Source organism: Protomyctophum parallelum (genome assembly GCF_964188405.1).
Source record: "Protomyctophum parallelum genome assembly, chromosome: 17".
Taxonomy (NCBI): domain Eukaryota; kingdom Metazoa; phylum Chordata; class Actinopteri; order Myctophiformes; family Myctophidae; genus Protomyctophum; species Protomyctophum parallelum.
In genome coordinates this window covers 26,046,770-26,071,600 of record NC_139719.1, presented here as the reverse complement: position 1 = coordinate 26,071,600, position 24,831 = coordinate 26,046,770, and the positions used below count along the sequence as shown (strand labels likewise).

General features: G+C 43.8%; 1 protein-coding gene across 2 annotated transcripts in view; it reads right to left on the bottom strand.

The window, feature by feature from the left end:
* Nucleotides 1–24,831, bottom strand: part of LOC310874257 (cdc42 effector protein 4-like) — a 46,525-nt gene that overhangs the window by 8,923 nt on the left and 12,771 nt on the right. The window contains exon 2 of one of the 2 annotated variants that reach the window (XM_083786986.1): nucleotides 13,650–13,745. The exons of the other annotated variant lie outside the window; for it this stretch is intronic. The gene's annotated coding sequence lies outside the window, so the exon portion shown is untranslated. The remainder of the gene's footprint in view (nucleotides 1–13,649; nucleotides 13,746–24,831) is intronic. 2 annotated transcript variants of the gene reach the window in all.

The following is a 24,831-nucleotide window of genomic DNA, read 5'->3' as shown; positions in this document are numbered from 1 at the left end:
TATACAACTACAATACCTGCAGTTTCAAGGTCACCACCATACACTCTTGAGTGTACAAATGGAACCAAATGGACCCGTACTGTACTTAACTGTACACTCTCAGAGTTACAGACTTGTCAGCGTTCATTTGGAACCTCCTATACAGGATTTGTTAAAGGTAACCGTTATGGAATCATAAGAGGGAACCAAACTCCTAAAACGATCCCAATGCTACCATCAGGCCACACCACCCCGTGGCCTTGCCAACTTCCTGTCTCTAAGCTAGAGAGAGAGAGAGAGAGAGAGAGAGACACAGACAGACAGACAGACAAGACAGACAGAGAGAGACACAGACAGACAGACAGACAGACAGACAGACAGACAGACAGACAGACAGACAGACAGACAGACAGACAGACAGACAGACAGACAGACAGACAGACAGACAGACAGACAGACAGACAGACAGACAGACAGACAGACAGACAGACAGACAGACAGACAGACAGACAGACAGACAGAGAGAGAGAGAGAGAGAGAGAGAGAGACCTTTATCCCCCTCTGGGATGAGATCATCTCATTCAGATGGATTAACGCCCGTCCACCGGCCTCATGCAGAGTGGATAACACAATGACAACAATGCCACAGTAGCAGGGAATGCTTTTCATGTGACTCATTATGATTAGAAAAACTCTCCACCTCGTCATAAAAGGGCTCTGTGGGGGCGCTCAGATATCAGGAAAGGTACCTCACACCTTGGGGTCATTCTAGGAAATGGTCCCGTTTGCTTACGAGGGCCCCTCTGTGCATAATGAGGGAGAGACCCTCTCTGGATCATGATCCTGGCGCCATTTCCACAGAAAGATGTTTCGTTATTTTGCCAGATTTGTTGCGATAAAAGGAATACAACAACCATTGTGAGGACTAGTAACCACTAACAACCAGTAACCACTGTGTTTCCTGTACTCTGTATAAACATGGATTATAAAGATGGTAGTGCCAGTCTGTCATGTATTTCCTGTCAGCTCTACTGTACGCAGTACGCTATCAAATAAGCGTGTGTGTCTGACAACCCGGTCACTTTCCTTCCTGATGTTGAAATATTACTACAACCACGAGAAGTCTGCTATTTCTGGCTAGTAAATATTCCCCCCAGAATATAAATTTAAGTGGTTAATAATAATGATTATATACAAAAAGTCTGTTCATATATACCGTATATACACAACGATATTCTATATTTTTCTGGAGGCGTCCTTTATTTTTCTTGGAGATAAAGGGACGCCGGGCCTCATTCAAATGAGGGACATTATTGGGATATCAGGTGTTTGGCTACGCTATACCCTAGGCAGCGCTGCCGTCTTCAGTTTCAAACCTCTTTTTTGAACGTAAATCAAAGCAAGTACAGCCATGTTGGTGCCGAGCAGCACACTCTGCCGCTGTCCGTTTCCAGAAACAACATTCCACCGGACAGTGGCTGAAGCTGTCGATGCATTCACTGGGCCAAGAGGCATAAAACTATTACAGTGGGCGTTTTGCTAAGCTCCGTTTCACTTCAGATGGCGTCTAGACGGTAAGAATAACACTAATTCAAGGGGATCTGTTCTTGCTACTTTGACTTGGACCATCATGTACGGGCCGGGGGTCAAAGAGGTCACCAGGCCGTGGGGGTAGTTCCCCCAGCTGCATGTGGCTCGTAATCAGCGTTGCCAGATTTTGCGAGAGAAATAAGCAGCCAGGTCTATTAGAACAAGCCAAAAGTAGCGACTATAGGCCACATGAGACCTTTAAAGGGATAGTTCCGATTTTTTGAACTTAAGTTGTATGAAATACTTGCCATTAATATAGTGGTTGCAACTGTATTAATTGATTGCCAGAGTCCCGTGGTGGGAGTTCTGCTCTGGTTTTGGTGAAATATCAAGTTCCGGTCATTATTTGGGGGGCACTGGGGGCCACGCAGTAAAAGTAAAGTAATCCACAAAACTAACGTCATTTGTATTGTTGACCTATTTCTAAAATATTAGTGCAACCTTCGTTCTTTTTTTACCCCTCTATCACCCAGAACTATGTTTTTTTTTGTCCATATCACTACGCCCAAAAAATAGTTCCATGTGATAGAGGGGTCAAAGTTGAACGAAAGTCACGCTAATATTTTAGAAATAGGTCAACAATACAAATTACGTTCGTTTTGTGGATTAATTTACTTTTACTGCGTGGCCCCAGTGCCCCCCACAAAATGACCAGAACTACTTAAAATTGACCAAAACAGAGCAGAACTCCCACCATGGGACTCGGGCAATCAATTAATACAGTTGCAACCACTATATTAATGGCAAGTATTTCATACAACTTAAGTTCAAAAAATCTGAACTATCCCTTTAAACCTACTATATACATTGGCTATTTGAAAATAGCAGATCTACAATCTCACAGCATTCTTTTATGTGGATTCTTTTTTAATCATTTTAACACCACAAACCTTGTATTGGGGGAACCTAATTCATAGTCCCGACTCCCTAGCATCAAATATTTTCAGATGGGGGACTGCGGAGTGAGGACAAATACATAAGCCCCAAAAACGCAACCACCAATATATAAATACAAGCAACTTTACCGAAAAACAAGCACAAAGTCGCCTTATAATAAGGAGACATGGCAACACTGTTCGTAATGAACCCCCCCCCCACACACACACACACACACACACACACACACACACACACACACACACACACACACACACACACACACACACACACACACACACACACACACACACACACACACACACACACACACACACACACACACACACACACACACACACACACACACACACAGAGCACAGCTGGAGGCCAAATTCCATCTCAGCGCTATTTCACAAGCTCTGGATGCGGGACAAGTTCGGGACAGTCAAGCAGGTCATACTAGTACTCCAGTAGCATTCTCCAGATACTACACTAACACTATTACACTAACTATTCGGCGCTGTCGTGTAGAAACCTTGTATGTCCAAAAGACCAAAACTGTTACGTTTCAGGAAATGTGGATCACAAATGGTGCATTTATGTAAAATTATATTAAAATGTTTATTGCGCTTTTATTCAAAGCGCTTTACATAGATTGTGCACATTCACCCATGCACACACGCATTCATACACCGATGGCGGAAGAAACCATGCCAGGCACCAACCTGCACATCGGGAGCAATCCGGGAGCAGTCCTTGAGCGTCTTGCTCAAGGACACTCTGGGGGAAATAGCTGATTTCACAAATTCACAGCGCGTCCCGGTTCGACTTTGTGTGGCACTTTTCTACAACAACGTAGGACATTGATTCAGGAAATATGGAGATACAAGGTTCCTGCCCGACAGCAACGAAATGTAAACTGCTAGGGTCTAATAACGCTAACCCTTTATTCACTAAAAACACCCCAAACTCCTAACAAATTACTTTTCCAGGTATGCTCAATGAAGTTGGACGTGTGCTTTGTCAACTTCTACCGCCTCTGCCTTTTAAACATTCCTGCAATGTATTCTTTATAGACCTAAGAGACTGCTATAATGGAGAATTCTGTTTCTAGCCACTATGGTCAGTAAAAAAAAACACTGAAATGATAGCCGATGACGGGGCATAAAGTCTTTCATCAAAAGCCACCATGCAGCAGTGCATTGCTAATAACAACTCAACTGCTGTGTGTAGAACACCCCCATCTCCATTCACATTACATCACAGGCATAATACCGGCTTCTGACTTATTATGAATAAGTCAAAAGTTTCTTTCTCCGTTCTCTTGACATTTTTAAAACATGTCCTCCTCGGAGATGAAACCAAGGCCAGAGCAGCTGCTTTTTTCCCCTCTCCAGGGTGGTCTTAGCCGAGAGAGGCTGATAGCCTTGCCACTGCCAGGCCAGATGACATCCATCCCCAAAGCCCCATAATGCCACAGCATCTGCTGAGCAGGCAGAACGTGGCGTGGGATACAGTATGATCATCTGCTAGGATTGTGCGGGTCTCTGGACTCTCAGCGGATTATGACAGCATCGCCCCCGTGTTTAACGATGGAGGTGATGGTATCTTGGTATGTGATGACATGCAGTGTGAGGCGTTAAAAGATGCCCTTAAAACATGTATGAACGGCCCAGGCCGTAGCGTAACGGTCTGGGCACCGGACTGGTGATCCAGTCGCGGTGTGCCGCGGGTTCGACTCCCGGACCCGACACGGCCTTTACCGCATGTCATCCCCCCATCTCTCTCCCGTTTCCTGTCAGCCTACTTTCTATCCCTTAAAAAATATCTTAAAAAAAAAAAAAAAAACATGTATGAACCTTGTGTTTTTTCCGCTCCCTCACACTTTCTTTGCATTCTTCTTGCTTTGCATGGTTACATAAAATCCCACACACGGTGAGCCAAAAGCGCTGGTACTCAACGTGTGGCCCGGGGTCCTTGCGTTGGCTTCATGGGGTCCAAGCCGAGGCAATTAACACATTGAGTACGCCGACTGCCTTCAAAATATAGGCTATAGAATACCGGAGGTGTCTGATCGCTTTTACTTTGAAAGCCATGAACCGGAAACACTTTCCTAAAAAAGTTGACTTTACAAAGTGACCTCAACATCCCCGATCATCTTAATATATTGTTTTACGCTCCAAAAAGCGTTCATATTTTGCGGGAGAGACGGATGAGGAGCAGAAAATAAGCGCCAGCATATCGCTCTATTCATCACCACGGAGAGCGCCCTGGATTAGGAGCTACGAGTCATTCTTTCCGTCTCGCTAACGTGGGAGTCAATAATAAGCTAATAGTTGCACTGAGCGTTAGCATACGGCAAGCGAAAAGCGAAATGCCAAAAAAATAAATAGGAAAAATTCTGAATATTAATATCTCGCCCCGCATCGCTGGGATGTCGCTAGGACGTCCTCAGACGTCCTTAGAACTCTACTCTACTCTATCCTATGACGTTCTCAGGCGTCCTACGTGCTGTAAGTGTTAAGTCATTAATATGGCATTGAAATCAGTTTAAACACGTATCTCTATACATCCTGTTTAATAATAAATGGGGGCCCTGAACTGAACAAATAATCTAAAGCAATGATTGGATTATGAGATATAATATGTTAAGCATAATAATAATAACAATAATAATACAACTTTATTTGTATAGCACCTTTCATGACATGAAATGCAGCTCAAAGTGCTTTACAGAACAATGGAGAATAAAAGAAAAGCAAGGCAACGACAAAAAACAAGCAGTAATGCAATACAGTGAGGACATGAATAACAAAAAATAAAAAATAAAATAAAAGAACAATTAAAAGCAATGTTGTAGAAGTGGGTCTTGAGCTGAGCTTTAAAAATGTCTACAGAGGCTGCCTGACGAAGGTACAGTAGGAGCTTGTTCCATGCCGACGGCCCGTAGAAGCAAAAAGCTGCTTCCCCGTATTTTTTAGTTGCCATTTTTTTAGGCAAAGCGAGCAGGCCAGCAGTGGAAGACCTTAGGGGGCGGTTTGGGACATATTTAGGCAGGCAGTCATGTAGGTAGGAAGGTGCGAGACCATTGAGAGCTTTATAGACAAGTAAAATAATTTTAAAATCAATCCTAAAAACAACCGGAAGCCAGTGCAGTGATGCCAAAACTGGAGTAATATGTTCTCTCATCTTAGTTCTAGTTAAAACTCTGGCTGCTGCATTTTGGACAAGTTGTAACCTGTCAGTTGTTTTCTTAGGCAGTCCTGAAAAAAATGCATTGCAGTAATCAAGCCGGGAAAAAACAAAGGCGTGGATTAGCGTTTTTGCATCGTCCAAGGACACATAGGCTCTGATTCGTGCAATATTTCTACGGTGAAAAAAGGCAATCTTGGTAACATGATTAATGTGTGAATTAAAATTCAATTCAGAATCAATAATAACTCCCAGGTTCTTTACTGTACTGTTACTTTCTACAGTCAGGTTGCCAAGTCTGCTTAATATTGATTCTTTCTGTTCACTAGAACCGATTATGAGAACTTCTGTCTTATCCTCATTTAGCTTGAGAAAGTTCTCACTCATCCAACATTTGATGCTAGACAGACAGGTAACGAGCGGGTCTAAAGCACAGGGATCATCTGGAGCCACAGAAAGATATAGTTGGGTATCATCAGCATAGAAATGAAAATTGACTCCGTGATTGGCAATGAGTTCGCCCAATGGCAGTATGTACAAAGAGAAAAGCAGAGGGCCAAGAATCGAGCCCTGTGGAATACCAGAACTGATGTCGTGTTTGTCTGAGTCAAACTCGGCTAGATTGACAAAGTAACTTCTATTTGATAGGTAGGAGGAAAACCAGGACAGGGCCGTACCAGACAGGCCTATCCAGTGCTCCAGACGCTGTATTAAAATTGAATGATCAATCGTGTCAAATGCAGCCGTTAGATCTATAAGTAAGAGAACGGATACATGTTTCTTGTCAGCAGACACCCTAATCATTCATTACTTTTACAAGTGCTGTTTCTGTACTGTGACCTTTCCTAAAGCCAGATTGGAATTTGTTGTGCACATTAATGTTCTGTAGAAACACATCCAATGGATGAAAGATGCATTTTTCTAAAACCTTGCCCAGAAAGGGTAGATTTGAAATGGGTCGATAGTTACCCAAAACAGAGGGATCAAGATTGTGTTTCTTGAGAAGGGGCTTAACTACAGCAGTCTTCAGTGAGTCTGGGAAGACGCCTGATTGTAGCGAGCTGTTTACAATTTTTAGGATATCTCCAATCACACTGTCTAAGACCTCTTTGAGAAAGGTGGTGGGAATTGTATCCAATGAACAGGAGGATGATGTCATCTGTGATATGGTTTTGCGGAGTTCGTCTTCACCGCGCAGAACGATAATAGGCTCCCCCTGGAGAGATCTACCCTGGGACCATTAGCTGCTGTTTGAAGGTTTGCGCTAGCAGCAGCACCATTCATAATATCAGCTCTAATGTTAAAAATGTTGTTGTCAAAAAAGCATGCAAACTCATTACACTTAGCTTTAGAGGCCGGGAATGACTGCTTGTAGGACTGGGGGGGGGGGTTTAAAAGTCGTTCAATGGTAGAGAATAGGACTCTGGCATTTTTCTTGTTCTCATTAATAATGCCAGAGAAATATGCCTGCCTTGCTAGACGCAAGGCTTTGTTATAGGCGACTGTTGACTTTTTAAGAATCTCTAGGTGGATGGTGAGTTTGTTTTTTCTCCAAGCTCGCTCAGCTCTATGACATTCTTGCTTCAGTGAGCGTGAATGCTCATTTATCCAGGGTGTTACTCTGGTGTTATGTTTCTTTTTTGTTTGCAAAGGAGCCACTATATCAAGAGCTGACTCTAGTTTAAGATTAAAATTTTGAACCATATCATTCACTGGGGGAGTATCGGGCAGGGGGGGGGGGGGGGGGGGGCAGGTGACGAGAGAACTCGTCGGCTGCAGAAGAGCTAAAAAAAACGCTTTTTTATGGTACAGTATATTCAGTGATGTTTTTCTCTAGATCAGAGACAGTCATATTAAAACACAGCAGATAGTGGTCTGATAGCTCAGGCCTTTCAATAGTCCTTTCCACAGTGATGTTCGGCCTTCTAGAAATCACCAGGTCCAGAGTGTGCCCATGTTTATGTGTAGGCCCAACAACATGTTGGATAAATTCAAAGGAGTGCAATAACTCTAAGAAACCCATAGCCATAGCATCTGTAGCATCATCCAGGTGAAGATTAAGATCACCTGAGATAAGAGTTCTGTCATAGTTAGTGGAGCAGATAGATAAAAGTTCTGATATTTCTGTTAGAAATATTGCTTTACAGCATTTTGACGTGCGATAAATGCTAATCATTGGCATAGAGGCTTGACCATGTAGTATAGTGGCCTGGTATTCAAAGGATGTAAAGCTGCCAAGGGTCAGAGCCTTGAATTTTAACGTGTCTGAAAAAATAATTGCCAGTCCACCTCCTTTCTTAGCCTCGCGAACAGAGTGAATGAAACTGTAGTTTGCGGGACAGGCTGGCGCTAGGAGAACAGCTCCATCTGAGCCAAGCCATGTCTCTGTTAGAAAGATTATATCTAGCTTCTCTTTACAGATTATATCATTTACAGAGGAGGACTTATTTGTTAGTGATAGTTAGTGATAGTGTTACTGATGTTAAACAAGGCAAGGTTATAAGCTTGTTATCACATTTTTGGGGGCTGTGATGCCTGTGAGGTACAGTAACCAAACAGCATTCTCTCTCCAGACCACTCCTTGTGTTGGACACTCTATTTGAAATAACAGTAGAAATGTTGTGGACCTCAACCTGTGCAGTGATTGAAACACCAGGCTTTCTAGAAGCATGGGGTCTATACATGTTTGTTGCTGCGCATAATGGACCCTGTTCATATCAGTTATCAAATGTATTTTCTAGGCTATCTGGAGCTGGGCTTGACATATGGGACGCCGTCAGTTGGTGACATCGTCTGGTAAGGGGGGTCGACTTTATTCCAATGTTTATCAGGTCCACCATGCCCGGGGTGAAAGAGAGTTTTCTTCCGCCAGGGGGCGCTGTGACTTCACGCTCTGTGAGTTTTTCTCCACCAGGAGGTGCTGTGTCTCCACCAGGGGGAGTTGTGGGTTCACCATCTGTGACATTCCCTGTTTTTGGCTGCTTGGCGACCATTGCCACCATATTATCTGTTTTGGCTAGGACGCTATCTCTTGATTCTGCTCTGTCCTTGGAATTTATGTTGTGGGGCAACACGTTTCTGGCCAATTTGGAGAGTTGACAGGGATGATTCATGTTATGAAATATGTTGGTGAAGAATAATTTAACACCCAACTTGGTGTGTTGCGTCTACAAAAAGATGCCTTCTGTCCCAGAAAAAATTGAAATTGTCAATAAAATTGAATGATTTTTGCCCGGGCGATTCTTCTGTGCATGCCGTTGAGAGCCATTCATTGAATGCAAACAATCTGCTAAAACGCTCACTCCCTATCATCAGAGGAAGTGGGCCACTTATCCAAATGTCAACATCAACAAGTGAGCTCAGGGTGGACAGTAGGGCTTTGAAATCCTTTTTTACGATTTCTGATTCTCGTTTTTCCGCATCACGTGTACCGATGTGCAGTATCAGCGTTTTTACCATGGGGTGTGCATCAACAATCTCTTCAATTCTGTCATCCATATCAGAGACAGTGTCATTGGGAAAGCATATTACTTTAGCTTTTCTCTTTTTGTTGCTTTTAACATATTTTACAGCCTGATCGCCGACAATCAGACATAATCATTTGCTCTCCATTAGCTACCCTGCTCGGAGTGGCGTTAACACGGTTATCTGATGGGCCACTAGACTCAGCAGCATTCAGCAGTGGGTTATATCTATTAGTCAACCGCATATTCTCCCTTTGGGGAGGTGTGAATTTTGATTTGATTTTGATAATAGCCTTGGGCTAGGCAGTAGGCAGTGTTGAGAATGTTCATCTATTACGACATAACCAAAATAGCACCACCAGAGTTAATGGTTAAACTTTTTTCCGCCTATGTTTTACTATATAACACACAATGACTCGCACTGTGAGGTTTTGTGATTGTGACCTTGTAGATCTGCTATTTTCGGTAGAGGTTTGGTGTAGACTCGTAGAGGGAACAAAGAGCAGACCAATTACAGAGCCAACAGTCACTTTAAGTATTGAGGGTTTAAGTGGTTAAATGTCTGAAAATACAACATATTAATAGAAAAGATAGAACAAACAAAGAAAAAATGCCTTTACACTACACTGATGACAAATAATGCTGTCAAACAAGTTCAAGAAATGTATGAAAAAAATTAATAGGATATTAATAATATAGGATATGTAGTGTGGGTCCCTGCTTCATCTCTCTCTCTCTCTCTCTCAGCTAAGGGGCCCTTGGTCTGGAAAACGTTGAAGACCCCTGCCCTAGCTGCTTTGTATAACATTGAACTTGTCTGAATCCCTCCTACCATGGTTCACACCGCTGGCCACAATGGGACCGGGGGTGCTGCTCTATGCAACATTGATGTGCAAATGACATCAGGAGATACGCCGCCAATACAATTACTAATCAATTAATCAATGGCGCCGCATAAGAATGGCCAACCAAGTCTTCACCCCGATGGGACAAAAGAGCTGGGCAAACTGCATTTAGAGAAGGCCTATGACCTTCAGTCCACAATGTGATTCCCACGGGGGGAGGGGGGTGACTGGTAATGTCACAAACATGTCATATAGCCCAAAATGACAACCAAGAACATCACTGATTCAATGTGATGTAAGTCATTGTTCTGTGTGTAGCATATCGTTGCAGTCTGGTAGAAACCTCATACTGTTGCTTTTCACGATTCTTACGCTATTTTTGGTACTTTTGTGTGACACTGTAGTTAGTATGACGAAGTAGGACATTCATTTACGAAAAGTATTCAAAGTAAAACGAAGCAGCAATGATATGAAAGTTCACACGACCTATAAATTAACTTTACCATCATGCCCCGCTAACTTTTCAATGAACCTTTGGTGAAGATATCAATCATCATTTGTCAAATTATCACCACACAGCTGATTCAACAGTGATTCAAACTCACAAGGCAGAATTTGAGATAATCACAATATTTTTTGCATAATCGTCAATCTTTTCCATGTTGAATAATGTCTATACATTTTCATTAACATCTTTTTCAAAAATAGCAAAAAGTGATGATCAACTCTCAACTGGATACCATATACTGTAGGACTGAATAAAGCTGTCTTGGGTTCAAATCCATCCAAAGTCATCCCCCCTCTCTCACCTTTCCTGTTTTTACGCTCACTGTTACTATCACAAACAAAGCAGATTAGATCGGCAGTTAAGTTATCGACATACACGCTGTAAGAAACTCAAGAAAACAAAGCCAAACTAAACTACTACTCCTGAGTCCTGACCATAATCAAAGCTAAACTAAGTGCTTCTGACCATAAGTAAAGCTAAACTAAACTAGTCCAGTCCCGACCATAAGCAAAGATAAAACAAACTACCTCTGACCAGAAGCTATGTGTCAAACTGAGGCCCAACAACAATCCTGCATAGTGTCGCCTCAGTGTGAACCTATTAAGTGAAGTGTGTGCACCTCACCATGCCGCAAACATATTTACGCTCCCCTAATGACAGTCATTACCACTCTCTACTATACTCCTTGCACTCGCCCGCAGCTAGAAGAATAGCCTGTTTACACACATTAACGCAGTTCATCCACATACTAATGAATATCCCACCCACACACAGACTACCAGCTCATCCAGACCACTACTATGTCACACAGACACCTCAACACGTCCAAAACCGTTAGTTTATATGAAATGGAAAAAAATAACCTGTGGTCCCAAATCCAATCGATGTAGTGATTATTCAGTCACAAGCTCTTGTCAATAATTTCAATTGGTTCAATATGAATAAAATCCTTCACAAGCTCATCCCAACACAAACAAGGCCCTTACAAAAAATAAAAAAATAAACAAGATGAAATATGGAGATTACATGGTCTCTGCCCGCCACAGACAGTGACAATATGTACGCAGAGAATACAACCCGTCACACTAAAGCCCTTCTGACATGATTGACGGCATAATAATGATGTAGCTGTGATATTACACTCTGGAATTACACACCAGGCAGTCACTGGCATGTACTGTTTGCGTGCCATTGTAGACAGCTTCCTGTGTGTGTGTTCCTCTCATCATAAACGATACAAAGAAAGAACCCGTTTTTCCTGTTCAACTTAACGTCATCATGTATGTAAACGTAGGCTGCTGCTCACAAAGCCGTGGGTTGCATTTGATACAAGTAAAGCCAATAATACGGATGATAAGAAAGACAAAAAGACAAAGGGTGAGTGAGAAAGAGAGGGTGAAACCATGGCCCCACAGCCTGGTACTTCACATTATATAACACTAGTAGCAACTAGCATGGATGAGGATTGGAATTAGAGGACCAAATAGGGTTGCAAGCTTAAGCTATCGATTGTTTATCCAGATACCATTTTTTTCAGACTGAGTACGAATACAAGTACTTTATTATTACTACTCGCCGATACAGAGTACCGATACCAATATTTTTGTTGAGTAACCACTTATTTTACCCCCTTTTTTCTCATAGATGCAGATGGATCTCCGATCTACACTTGTCAGTTGTCCTTTATGCTTGTAGATTGGCTGTTTTTGGCGATTTGCTGCAGTGTTGGGTCAGACTTGCTTCCGTTGCATTCGTCCAGCCTAGTCTCAATTGAATGTTTTGGTACTCGGGTCAAAGTATCGGGGCCGGTTTCCGAGTACCGCGTACTTGAGGGTGTCATCGGCCCGAGTAACGGTATCGGAACAACTCTAATTGTTGTTTAATTGTATTATTCTATTGATTACTTAAGATCAGAAGCATAGCCAGTAGCCAGCACAGAGGCTCAATGAGAGGCACACAAGTGAGCTCTTGCCTGCCCTGAAAGACTGACCAAAGGCACAAAAGAAAAACAGAACCAAAATCGCTTTGCTTGACGCGCTATGCGTCGTGTTGTGAGCATGCATTGGGTATTATGTGTTAGTTAGTCGCTTCTTTTGGGCTTGTTTGCATAGACCTGGTTGCTTAATTCTAAACACTGTTGTTTAGACTGGGAACAGATGACTGAGACAAACGTATACCTTAACACCAGCACCACAAGGTAACCAGATACTCACCACAAACTGTGGTTCAGGTTCAAAGCTAAAGAGAAGGTCTTTTTCATGATCGTGACAGACTCAATCAAAAGGTTCTGTATTACACAGAAGCATGTGATGGAACTTTTCTGATTGATCATGGTTTCAGCAAGCTATGTGGGATGATCAAACTGCACATGCCATGCGTGGAGGCACCGGCCAGACCACTGCCAGTGCCTCACAGTGAACACCACAACACACACACACACACACACACACTGCAAACTTACAGTATGAAAAGGACTTTCATTTACGGCCCGTGCCCACACACGCCGCGGTTTATGAGCGGGAGGGCGCTTTGGATGTCATCTTCATAGCGCTAGCAGCACACAGATTCACACGTGAGAGTTTTCAAATTCATGCCATTAGCACACATATAGCTTAGCTCAAACAGCGTAGACACTCCCACAACTGCTCATGATGGTTGTGGGAGGGAGAACACATCCACGGCTATTGACTAAAGTGATATATTATCTCTGGATGATGTATCCAGATAGTTATGAAATTGAGACCATGGCCTTTAGACCTTTAGGAAGCGCATTCCACACAACAGCTGCTGAGTACGTGCTCTTGGCCTTACAGAACAGAACACGGGACATTGCGGTTTATGTTATGTGGTTCTTGGTGCCATTTAGCTGAAGTCACCGGGGTGTCCTAAGGATAGTGAGATGCTTATTCATATAGTGGAAGCCGACAACATGATGAGCTCTGTTCGTCTTCACGTAAAGACACGCATGGGCAGCTGTGTGGCAGGAAAATATACCAACCTCAGCAGTAGTACAGTAGACCTGTGTGTGTGCGCGCGCGTGCGTGCGTGTGTGTGTACTACTTGTCCCCACAAGTCAAGTATAGTAGCATTGAGAAATAGATGTTGTCCTCACAAGAGAAATGGTTATAAAGGTTGGGCATTTAGAGGTTAGGTTTATGGGGGATGGGGGTTGGATTCATGCCTGATTCATACCTAGTCATGTGTCTGCATCATGCGCTGAAATCCGCAGTGAGCTGTAAGTTGTGAGCTTGTAGATCTGATATTTCCGGCTTCAGGGTTAAAATGGCCCTAAAAACAGAAAGAAAAAAGGTATTCATGAAATCGGCATCCTATAATATTAATGTCCCCGCAAGTATAGTAATAAGTGCACGGCGTGTGTGTGTGTGTGTGTGTGTTAACTTGGATGAACCTATAGCTCTAGGGCCTCAATACCACACACACACAGAGAGAGAGAGAGAGAGAGAGAGAAATCAAAACCACAGGAGGATTAAGGGCAGCGTGTTTTCGACGTGTGCAAATAAACCGACATGCCTGAACCAGCCCCTCTCTGCCCTGTGTGTGAGGCCAGCGACCACACCCCCCCCCCCCCCCCCCCCCTATGAAAACACAAACAAACCTAAGCGCCCCACCAACACCTCCACCCCTTGTGAAAACACAAACAAACCTAAGCGCCCCACCAACACCAACACCTCTGACCTCCACCCCTCCACTGTCATGGTGCAAATCCATCTTATAATATTATTACACTGGTTCTTAAAGTGGGGGTACAGCCAGGGACCCCCCCCCCCCCCCCCCCCCCCCAGGGGTCCTTGAGGAGGTTCCAGGCTAGGGGGTCCCTGTTTCAGAAGGCAGTCCTTCTGGTTTATTATTGTACACATTGCAACCCCACCCAGGCCCACAAACCCCAACCCCTCCCCCCGAACCCCGTTATCATCAGTCCATGGCCGCGCCTGTCAAGCTCACCGTTAGCTGGTGTTGACCCTGTAACACATATACCACCCACACACACACACACACACACACACACACACATGCAAAGCGATGTGTGTTTTTTTAATCTTTTCAAATCCTGCTGCGTGTGTCAGCACCGTGGGCTCTCTGGCTGTGCCAGCCCTGCCAGCCAGCCTCCACGCAGCGCAGGGCCCTTTCATAAAGCCAGCCCTCTCTCCTCGCATGACTGGACCGACTGTGTGCGGCCGGTGGTCCGGCGTTGGGTGTGGGTGGGTGGGCTTGGGCTGGCATGCTGCGCATCGGCAGTAAGATAGAAAAAGCGGTGAACCGCCAATTAGATGGGTGACGCACTATATGTTTCTGGCCTTGTCAAAATGTAACTTTACATGAAAAGTCGCCCTGAGGGCTACCATTGACGTGTGAATGATATCGTGCAGTGTGAAAACCTTAGTGGCCTTGTTGTCACTATAAATTTATTCTTTTTAAAGAAAAAAGACAAAAGTAGTTAGCATAGCATCATATTAAACACTTATCCATGTATATATGTTGGCTATTAAAAATCATAGCAGTTCTACAAGCTCACAGCTATTTTGTTTTTGAAAGATTTTGAAATAAAAATAAAAAATCTTGAATATTTTATAACATCTTCTCTTCTGGGAGGGTCCCTGGCAGAAAGCCCTTTCAGATGTTAGGTCTGCCACATACATATCAAATTGGGGCTGTCCATGACTGAAGGTTTGAGAGCCACTGCGATAGAGAGAGCCTGGGGAACCTGGAGTCACGCCAGGAAGGGAAGGAGGGGCAGCGGCTCTGCCTGTCTGCCGCCATGGAACAACATTACCACAGGGACTTTTTCAAGACCCCGGGACGGGACGGGAGCAGATGGGGGCACTAAACAGAAACACGCCCTCCTCATGGTGGCCGGCGGTGGAAACCCAGACGGGCTTTGGATGTGTTCCGTCCCCTGGCTCGGTCTCTGCATGCCAACACGGCGACAACAAGAGGAGGACAGAAGTTCTTTCAGCGAGAAAATGCAACCCAACTCTCATTAGGCCCACGACGAAGCAGCAACGACAGAGGGAGGGCTGTGCTGTTCGGTGTGTGCGTCTGCACGTGCGTGCGTGCGTCTTGTCCAATTAACTCATTAAAACCGGTAAAGCATCTATGTCAATTTAGATTTCTTTGGATATTCAGAAATAGCAGATCTACAAGCTCATAGTGTGTCACTACTCACTTCGTGCCACGCTATGAGCTTGTAGATCTGCTATTTTAGAAAAACCATTAAGTACAACTACAAATATTTGAAATATTTCAAATCTTTCAAATCTTTGCTTCTGGGGGGTACCTGCCCTGGAACGATATATTGTGAGATGGGGGTTGGCAGCGAAATGCATATAATTTCTGTGGGGTCCTTGGCATGAAACAGTTTGACCAAAACCAAAGGTATAGCTAGCTAGTACACTACATAAGTTTTTCAGAAAACTGTTATGATTTAGAAGCCATTTTCAGAACGGGCCTCAGCCCACAGGTCCTTAATAGGTTAATGTCTGAGCCTCCTCCCCATTGGTCTCTGACTAATGGGTACCAGCACCACTCTCTGGCGTGGTGCTGAAGGGCAGAACCCCAGCCAAAGGGGTGGGAATCAATCAGTGGTCAGAGCATCTGTTGCACAATACAGAACAATGCAGGGTGTTTTGTGCTGGGGATGGCATCGCACTGAATGAGAGAGAAAGGCCAGACAAAATGCTTCATTACACAGAGCAGATGCCCATGCGGCAGCGGGCATGATGAGGCGGCGTTCTCTTAACCCATTCAAACCTGAGCCCGCTTCTGCAAATGTGTCAGGTTTTCTGAAAAGCTTGTTGCTATATCAGTGGCGCTCTCAAACCTTTTCATGTCGACAAGGACCCCCAAAATTATGTGTTTGGCCCGTGGACCCCCAACTCAAATAAATATTTTTGTTCCAGAAAACCCCGCAAAACAAAGATTTGAGTTGCGTTTGGTTTGAAAAATATATTCAAAGATTTACACAAATGTTCATGATTTTTCAAACATATCTATACACGCTCATAGTGCGACATGTCGAGGCACACTAGATGAGCTGCCTTGTATATCTGCTATTTTTTAATAGCCCTGGTGGTATAAAATATGTTTAAAGTTGGATAAAATGATTGTGACACTACTAGTATTAAGTTAATAGTATTAACTAGATGCTTTCCGGTTTTGATGGGTTAATCACATGTCATGAAGTTTTGAACGCTAGCGTTTCTATGCTGCATGGGCATGTCGTGAGATGGATGTGTGAACATTAATTTGGCTCACAATTCACAATGTGTGTCATGTTGTGAGCTTGGAGATCAGCAATTTTCAGTGAAGAGATTTCTTTGGGGGAAATAAATAGGTTATAGGTCTAACACTTGGCCTTGGAACCAATGGCCTTGTGTTTAAGGCGCATATACAGTAGGGTCTAATGCAGCCTGACAGTGAGTCTCTGGTTCGATTCCCGAGCCTGACGGCCTTTGCTGCGTGTCACTCCCCTTCTCTCTCTTCCCATTTCATGTCACTCTTCACTGTGCCATATAAATAAAGGCAGGATAAAAGGCAGAAAATATCTTACTTGAACAGTAAATGGTAAATAAATGGTAAATGGTGCATTTATATAGCGCTTTTAGACAAAGCTCTTTACATTAGATTGGGTGCACATTCACCCATTCACACACCGATGGCGGAGGAAACCATGCAAGGCAGCAACCTGTTGATCGTGAACAATTAGGTACACCCGGATCAAACTGGGAACCTCACGGTTTCCATCCGGCCGCTCTACCGCCCACTCTACCCCTGAGCCACTGGCGCCCATGACAATATGACAAACGTTGCTCAGCACCAGGTGTAATATAGGTGTTATATAAGCTAGTCCGTTGAAAGCTGTAGTTTAACATGGCTGTCCTTTTTTCCCGCCTCAGAGAAACAGTGAAAGGCAGAGTCAATAAGTCACTCAGCTCTCTTTGTGCCTCTTGCCGCTTGGCAAGAAGGGTAAATAACTGCTGAATCACCGCCAGAGAGATATGCAACGGCAGATACCGTTCGGTTTATACTGCCTTTGTTCTAGGAGTGAAGACACTATCGACTGCAACTCCAGGCCGCTCCGAGGCATGTTGCAATTAAACTTAAGCACTGACATCATGCCTACACAGCTGCTTTATAGAGCATTAATCAAAGGCATGCGAATAATATGGAAGCATGCCTTGATTATCAGCCTCAGTCTTAAAGAATGATGTAACCTGACGCCAAGGAGGGTCGATCATTCCCTGTACATAAGAAATAATACGTTTAGGGAGTGGAGAGAGAAAAGTCCATATACGATAGATAAGAATGTATAGCAATCGGGCAAGAATGTATTTACCTATAAGTTATAACACAGGCCACAGCTAAACGCACACACACACACACACACACACACACACACACACACACACACACACACACACACACACACACACACACACACACACACACACACACACACACACACACACACACACACACACACACACACACACACACACACACACACACACACACACACACACACACACACACACACACGAGGCCTTTTTAATCGGCGGGAGCCGAGGCCTTTCAATGTAACTTTAATTGTGTGTGTGTGTGTGTGTGTGTGTGTGTGTGTGTGTGTGTGTGTGTGTGTGTGTGTGTGTGTGTGTGTGTGTGTGTGCATGAAGTGTCTGTGTGAAGTGCAGTGTCAACTGCTCAACAGCTTGTGGCCTTTTATCAGTGTACAGCCCAGCCCCACCCACCACCACCACCACCACCACCACCACCACCACCACCACCACCACACACACACACACACACACACACACACACACACACACACACACACACACACACACACCAACCCCCAGGCTCTCCAACGGCCATAAAGGCCGGAGGCGCTGAAGCCCTTCTCTTCCTCCACTGACAAGATGAGATAATAAAGGCCCACGGCGCTGTAGCTTTAAAAACAGAGTGCTGGTCAACAAAACACTCGCTGACTGACAAAAAAGGCCCTGCTGTCTTTCTCTTTGTTGTACTTGTTCTGCTCTCACTGTGGGGCTTCCATGGAGCGCTGATTATCGCTGCCGACCCCCTCGGCTGAGCATGGAGGCTTTCAAGGACCATAGCTGTTAGTTATGATAGTTATATTTTAGTTAGTGTCGTTGCTGTGAATCCTTGTGTCCCCCCCCCCCTCTCATTTCAAGGCAGATAGCTCTGTCCACATAGTCCGTACAATTGTTAACGAATCACAGTGAAAAGAATTTCATAGATTTTTTTATTTTTATAATTGATTAAATCAATTAGTCCGACCATTTATGCCCCGGGCCATTTTATACTTTGGTGTACAGTGGTATTATGCAAAGGTATTATGTCTCTGTCGGGTGAAAAGCTCATTATGTCCAGACCAAAACTTTTACTTTTCAGGTTCCAAATAAAGAAAATAGCACAAGTAGAAGATCTACAAGCTCAAACACATCGCTGCTGTGTGATCAAGTACCGTAGTGTTCATTTACAGGGAAAAAAGAAATAAATGTAGTCAAAATAGCAGATCTACAAGATCAAATGCAATGTGACACGTTGTGAGATGTAGATCGGCTATTTTTGACGAGAGAAAAAAATCTATTCCATCCCCAAATAAATTATTTGATTAAAGGGGAGTTTTCCCCTTCTGCTGTTCCTACATGTTTGCTCCTGGGGGGGGGGGGGGGGATTAATGGTTGGGTCCCTGATCTAAATGACCTGCTCAGTATGTAAAGTGTCACAACAAGAGATAACAGGAGTGTGTACAGGAGTACAGTACAGGACAGGACAGGGCAGGGCAGGCCACACGTTCACACCATCTGACTGGCATGCTGGAATCACAGAGGACACACGTTTAGGAGACGTGTGTCCTGGGTGGCCCGCTACCACAGTACCACCCCTGTCCCGTAACAAGACCTGTTAACGTTATTACACCCTGTCCCTGGCTAAATTTACCAGCACCCACGGGGTGTCTGCCTGGTAACTCTGCATCCGTCTGTCTATGCTTGTGAGGGCCAAATGTCCCCATCAGTATACAACTGTCCTCGCCCCCACAAGTGAAATGGGTGTTTTTATGGCTATAAACCATAAAGGTAGGCCTGTCCCCGACTAGGAATTTAAATAGTGGAATGTGTTTGGCCAATTGTTGCCTATAGTGGACTAAAATAATAAAAATATATATTTATTTTTGCATGATTTCACTGAGATTGGCAGTCCAATCAGTTTGATTGCACGACATAAAAACTGTTACGTAATAGATAGACTGATAGAGGATCATTCCATTTGGGCTGTGGGGGACTGGGGTGCTTAATGATTTAACATGATAATAACGATATACACTCGGTTTTTAGTCATGATATATAGCCTATTTTTATCAATCAGTTGAATCAGGCAAAGAAATGCATGATTCGACTAAGAGATTTGTAGTCGAGTCAGACTCCCTCGATCGATTAGTCGAATAGTCGAGTTAGGCTTCCATTTAGGAAAATATTCAGGCTAGGGATTAGGATTAGAGGCCAGGTTTAGAGTTATCCCTGAATTATCACTTAGCGGAGCGGCACTGTCACGCACTGAAAGATGCAGATGGCTCACAACGCGAGGCTTGGGCTTGTAAATCGGCTATTTGTGGCTTTAACCAAACAATATCAAGACAATTATTACACATGCCATTTTTCGGTAACCTGACTCCACCAGATGGAAGACGCCATGTTTCAATAATAATCATAATAGAGCACCGAAGTCCTGACGTAACTCGCTCATCCCGACGATTCCCCTGGTTCGCGGAAGTAATTTCTCTATGGAGAATAACACAGGGTGATCTTAATATCGTCTACTATAAGCGCTGTGGTCCAAAAATAAACAAGCTGTCTCTGCGTTATTGTCAGGGAGGTGTCTCTGTATCGTTTGCAACAGTCAGTCACTCATATATGATACAGTCTGCTTCTAGCGAAAATCTAACTAATTCAGCAGCAGTAACATTAGCGTTTTCTAGTTGATTCTTCATATCCATATGAGTGAAGCGGCCGGGGTGACATGTTTATTTTTCAAACACAGTTGTTATATGCGATCTAAAATCACCTCAATGGGGATTTCAATGCAACTAAACAAATACATGAACCTGGGGACTGACGGCCTCTACTGAAAGTGACGTCAGACTTCGGTGCTCTATAATAATGGATTGCATTTTTAGAGCGCTTTTCTATGCACTACGTGCTTACTCAAAGTGCATACAATGGTCCATTCATTCATACATACATTGGGAGGTGAAGCGGCGAAAAGTCACCGCCAGCGTCCTCACTTCCCACTGTTTGTTTTGGTAGCCCAAAACCGTCTAAAACAAACATTGAAAACACCAAATCACAGCGAGAAGTCAGTTTTCTTTTCTGCACCACCGACCACACTACACTACTGCAGTGGCTGATGACTGCACCAAGAGGGAAATAATGGCGGGTTTAAAACGTATTTATTTGTAAACACAGAGCAAAGTTACATACTATACCATTATACTTTGCCATAATTTACCTTTTAATTGTGGGGACCCACTGGAACCCCCCTCAAGGACACCCTGACGCCACTTTGATAACCGCTGGATTGAAAAGCAAAGACGAATGGAGAAACCGAGACCGCCAAACAGTCGATTGAAGGATTTCCTAGATCTGGTGGCGTGGTGGGTGCCTGGCCCCCCTTGTAGGCTGTTAGTCTGTTCATTCCAATAGAACAAAAGTTCCCAAACCTTTCAGGCTGTGATGAGACCCCCCAAAAATAATCATATTTGAACTGGAGACCCCCCCCCCCCCACCCTGACAAGCACTTGGAATTGTAGGCATTACATTTAGTTTGATTCAGTTACACAAATGAATATGGTGAAAATAGTTGAACTACAAGTTCACAAGGCATTGTGACTGTGAGCTCAAAATTATCTTTGTTCAAGACCTGTCTGTGTCATCAACACTCTCTCAGCCACAAGACATAACCGTAATCACAGGACGTTCACCAGATCAATGCAGAAAAGCTGAAGTCACGTAGGGAGTCCATTTAGTGTAGAATACCGTGTCATACTAGTGGGGACTCAGGAGGCCTGGGGTTGAGTCTATCTTGGTAATATATCAAAGCTCTTTGATTAAAGTCTTCCGTGGCGGAGGAGGGGAAGGGAGAGGGTATGGTATGGTCTGACAACCCTGCACAGTCTCAAAACAAATTACATCCAAATGAGCTCCAATTGATATTTCACCAAAACACACGGAAGGCAGATGATGACATATGACTACATTGGAATCAATGTAGTCATATAGACGAAGCTTTAAATGCTTAGTATGAGGTATAAAATACAGCAGCCTTGTGTTCATAAAACAGAAAGATTGGGTATTGGGTAAGACTGAAATGATGTATCTTTCAGGACCTTTCACTGCTTTGTCTCAACCATTACTCAATGGCTCTGGTCTCAGCCACCACGGTGGATATTTTGACATTCCGTATTTATTTATTTTTTATGTTGCCACTACTGTTGGAGCAGCCATAAACTACACAGGTTCATCTCGATGTTCTGGACATCTTTGTAATGTTAGTGTTAGTAAAAAAGCAGGTAAAAGAGTAATGTTTGAGGCAAACTAACATCAGTCACTCTGCCGTTCACTGTAGTGGAAGAGATGCGCCTGGTGAGGGTTTAAACCCCGCAGCTACGTCGAGTCCGCCTACAGGAAATACGTAGGCTGCGACCATGAAACCGCTACGGAATCGGTCTATAGGATCTGGCCTGACAGTGAGTCGCGGGTTCAAGTCCCTCACTCTCCCTCTTTCCTGTCTGTCTTCACTGTAACTATCAATAAAAGGCACAAAAGCAAATCTTAAAAAAAAGAAAAGTACATAATTATGAATGACCCAATTGAGCCCTATTTCAACATCAGAATCACATCTCATTGATGCATATAATGGAAGACCTGTGAATCTGGCCGGCCTGCCACTTCTGAAGCCAAATGATAAACATGTGGCCAGTGTGCGAGCACTTACTGGAATCAAAGTGCCGCCTTGATTTGACACAGGAAAGTCCCTCTTCACAAGTTCACTGCCATTATTCATCTTTCTGGAGTGTTTGTACTTTAGTTATCCCTCTAACTGTGCGCCTGTGTGTGTGTGTGTGTGTGTGTGTGTGTGTGTGTGTGTGTGTGTGTGTGTGTGTGTGTGTGTGTGTGTGTGTGTGTGTGTGTGTGTGTGTGTGGCTATGTGGGGTGGTCTTGGCGATGAAGCAGAGAGAATTTCGATTTCCTGGAAATGTCGAGTGGTTTGGAATGGATTTACGAAGACGGGAGCAATTCTCATAAGATGAGCAGCACAGCACGCAAGATCATCCTAAACCTGGTGTTTACGAGTGTATGTGTGTGTGCGACACTGTGCGTCCGTGCAATGTGTGCATGAGTGTATTGTATGTGCACAAATACATGGAGCAACAAGGTAATAATACCAAAGTCCATCAACTGCTCTACAAAATTCAGTTGGACTTTGAGAGAGTACAAATGCAACCAAATGGAAATGGAAACCAAAGTTACACCGGAAGATTCTACTGTGTACTGCCCCGTGTCGCTGTCAGATGGGGCGTGTACGGGTTAAAAAAGGTCATCAGGAAGATCTGGCCCACTTCCCTGACATGACATACACACACACACACACACACACACACACACACACACACACACACACACACACACACACACACGCACACACACAGCTCCCGGCGGGCTGAAGACAAAGCCAAGCGGAACGGAAGGTCCAACAGAAGAATCACACACAGATCACGACTGTGGGGAATTAACAACAGCAACAAGAAACAATGAATGCACTCACTGGAAACGACAGAAGCCAAGAAGTCCTCCTTCTGACACACCCTAAAGCTACCAGCATACACACACACGTAACCTACACTGTGAAATCAGCGCTTCGCTTACTAGTCCATTCGGTTCCAGGTTTTATAACCTCCTGAGTTACATTATACTCAGGACAGAGGATTATACAGTGTGCGTGTATATTATGCACAGAAACTGGCCTATATGGCAGGTATAGCGTCAACGCCCTACACTTAATACAACGAGACAAAAGGGACTGAGATATTTATCTATCAAAGTATTGTTACAAGTGGACCACCGCCGGCCCCCCTGGGCTGGATTAAAACTATTATGTCCTGTTGGAGAGCAGGAAGGCCATGAATAACGCCTTTGTGTTCACATGGGTCACACGGTACAAAAAGGAACAGAGATATGGATCTTTCATTAGGGATGCACCAATTAATAGTAGGGATGCGCCGATCCGATACTCGTATCGGAGATCGGCGCCGATCCGGAGCTAAAATTCTAGATCGGGTATCGGTGGCAATGGGCCGATCCATTATCCGATCCAGTTGCCGCTCCGTTCTCCCGTTGGAACTTGAGACATGCTCCTGTCTGCCCAGTGCACAGCGCACATTCAAACAGCCCCCAGGCTCCCTCAGCCCACTCCCTCCTGAGCCTTGAGGTGAGGGAGAGGAGGGGCTCATAGTCACCGCTCACTGACACTGCGCTGAGTGCTCTACAGTACTATCTGTCTCGTTCTGTCTCGTTCTGTCCCCCCGCTGTGTTCTTAACTTCTTTAACAGGTCGCTCGTATTTCTTTATGTAAGATAAAGAATCCGATGAACACGGAGAGCCAAAGAGGACAGTTGCCAAAGCCCCAATTCAATTACATCCTACTTGTTGTTGCTGTTCCTCATGTTAGCGATAGCTGCTAAAGCTATCAACAGTAGCAAAAACACAACACTGCTAGGCTAGCAAGCTAACGTTGCAGCAACAGGATCGTTGTGTGTGTGTGTGTGTGTGTGTGTGTGTGTGTGTGTGTGTGTGTGTGCGTGCGGGGATTCCGAATATTAAAATAATAATAGTAGTTTGAGTATGCTGGCCCACAGTAGCTACAGAATGTGCGTAGGGAGAGGGAACATATGGGGCTAATGCTGGCCATGAATCATGATCCATTGAATAATATCTGAATAGAACATTAACTAGTTATAAATAAGGAATAGAAACCAAAATGATGTGGTTGACTATCATCAGAAAGAAATTTAATTGTGGTTGTGCTTTACAACTTTCCTTTTATGTGTAGGCCTAGCTGGTTTATAATCCATAGTTACTATGTATAATAATAATAATAATATTATACATAGTAACTATGGATTCTAAACCTACAATAATAATAATTATTATAATAATTATAGGCATAATATTATTATGCATAGTAACTATGGATTATAAACCTAAAATAATAATAATAATTATTATTATTATAATAATTATAGGCATAATAATAATAAAAAGAATAAACATTTTAA